The following is a 2400-nucleotide window of genomic DNA, read 5'->3' on the forward strand; positions in this document are numbered from 1 at the left end:
AAAACTGCTTAGAAATCTCTACAGCTAAAATTATCTGGGTGTGGTGGTGGGCGCCTGTAATCCCAGCTACTCAGGAGGCTGAGGCAAGAGAATCCCTTGAACCCAGGAGGCGGAGATTGTGCCATTGCACTCCAGCCTGGGCGACAAAAGTGAAACTCTGTCTCAAAAAAAAAAAAAAAAAAATCTACAGCTAAATATTCCACTTCATTTCTTGCAAGGCCTACCTTCCACAAAACGCTAGAGCATGAATACAATTTAGTTAAGTTCTTTGAGACTGTATAATAAGGATGGCCTTTCCTCCAGTTTTTGTTTTGTTTTGTCTTTTTGTTTTTTTCCCGCAGAGACAGAGTCTCACTCTGTCACCCAGGCTGGACTGCAGTGGAGCGATCTCAGCTCCTTGGAACCGCCGCCTCCCGGGTTCAGGTGATTCTCCCGTCTCAGCCTTCCGAGTAGCTGGGATTACAGGTGCCTGCCATCATGCTCTGCTGATTTTTTGTATTTTTAGTAGAGATGTGGCTTCACTATGTTGGCCAGGCTGGTCTCAAACTCCTGACCTTAAGTGATCCGCCCACCTCGGCTTCCCAAAGCGCTGGGATTACAGGCATGAGCCACCATGCCAGCCACCTTTCCTTCAGTTTCTAATAGCATACTCCTAATTTCCACCTGAAACTGTAACTGGTCTTTACTGTCTATATTTCTACCAACATCTTGTACATGACTATGTATTCTCTAACAGGCAAGTTTTCTTTACAGCTCCCCTTTTCTTTCTGATCCTTCTCCAGAATCACCTTTAATGGTCCCTTCACAGCAATCTAGGCTTTTTCTAGCATGTTCTTCAAAACTCTTCCAGCCTCAGGCTGGGTTTGGTGGCTCATGCCTGTAATCCCAGTACTTTGGGAGAACAAGACAGGAGGATCATTACAAACCAAGGGCAACAAAGTGAGACCTCATCTTTTAAAAAAAATAAAATCTAGGCATGGTGGCCTGCACCTATAATCTCAGCTACTCAGGAGGCTGAGGTAGGAGGACTGCTTGAACCCAGGAGTTCAAGGCTGCAGTGAGGTATGATTGCACCACTGCACTCCAGCCTGGGTGACAGAGCAAAACCCTGTCTCTATTATTATTATTATTATTTTAGATGGAGTTTCACTCTGTCTCCCAGGCTGGAGTGCAGTGGCGAGATCTCGGCTCACTGTAACCTCTGCCTCCTGGGTTCAAGCGATTCTCCTGCCTCAGCCTCCCAAGTAGCTGGGATTACAGGTGCCTGCCACTATGCCCAGCTAATTTTTTTTTGTATTTTTAATAGAGACAGGGTTTCACCATGTTTGCCAAGCTGGTCTTGAACTCCTGACCTCGTGATTTGCCCGCCTCGGCCTCCCAAAATGCTGGGATTACAGGCGTGAGCCCCCGCATCTGGCAGACCCTGTCTCTAAAAACAAAACTTTTCCAGCCTCTACCTACTACCCAGTTCCAAAGCTGCTTCCACACTTTGTTACTTGTTACAGCAGCAAACCGCTTCTTGGTATTAATCACTTAGTCAGCTGAGCCTGTCCTAACAATATACCACAGACTGGGTGGCTAAAACAACAGACATTTATTTCTCACAGTTATGGAGGCTGGGAAGTCCAAGATAAAGATGCCAGACAATTCATTTCCTCATGAGGAGACCGTCTTCCTGGCTTGCAATCAGCCACCTTCTCACTGTGTCCTCACCTGGCAGGGAGAGAAGGAGCTTTGGTTCTCATCCTTTTTTTAAAAAAACAAAACAAAAAAACAGCATTTCGCTGTCCCCCAGGCTAGAGCACAGTGGTACAATTACAGTTCACTGTAACCTCAAACTCCTAGGCTCAAATGATCCTCATTCCTCAGCTTTGAGAGTAGTAGTTGGGACTACAGACTCACACCAACACGCCTGGCTAATTTTTCTGTAGAGACAGGATCCCACTATGTTGTTCAGGCTGATCTTGAACTCCTGGTGTCAAGTAAATCTCCTGCCTTGGCCTCCCAAAATGTTGGGATGACAGGAGTGAGCCACGTGCGTGGCTAATTTGTTTATTTATTCATAGAAATGGGGGTCTCACTGTGTTGTCCAAGCTGGTGTTAAGCTCTTGGCTTCAAGCAATCCTCCTGCCTTGGCCTCCCAATGTGTTGGGATTCCAAGTGGCGGCCACCACACTTAGCCTCTTTCTCCTCTTATAAGGCTGTGTCCGGAATTTATTCCTTCCAGTGGGAACTTCAAGAATGAAGCTGCGGGCCGGGCGCGGTGGCTCAAGCCTGTAATCCCAGCACTTTGGGAGGCCGAGACGGGCAGATCACGAGGTCACGAGATTGAGACCATCCTGGCTAACACAGTGAAACCTCATGTCTACTAAAAAATACAAAAAACTAGCCGCGCTGTGG

The 2400-nt window shown here is 47.1% G+C and overlaps 1 long non-coding RNA gene across 1 annotated transcript in view; it reads right to left on the reverse strand.

Moving 5' to 3' along the window:
* Positions 1 to 1465: 1465 nt before the first annotated feature.
* LOC103886716 overlaps positions 1466 to 2400 on the reverse strand; it is an 8296-nt gene continuing 7361 nt past the window's right edge. Inside the window, exon 3 of the long non-coding RNA XR_004181349.1 lies at positions 1466 to 1713. This is a non-coding gene — a long non-coding RNA (uncharacterized LOC103886716). The remainder of the gene's footprint in view (positions 1714 to 2400) is intronic.

This window comes from Papio anubis, unplaced genomic scaffold (genome assembly GCF_008728515.1).
Source record: "Papio anubis isolate 15944 unplaced genomic scaffold, Panubis1.0 scaffold1900, whole genome shotgun sequence".
Lineage (NCBI taxonomy): Eukaryota > Metazoa > Chordata > Mammalia > Primates > Cercopithecidae > Papio > Papio anubis.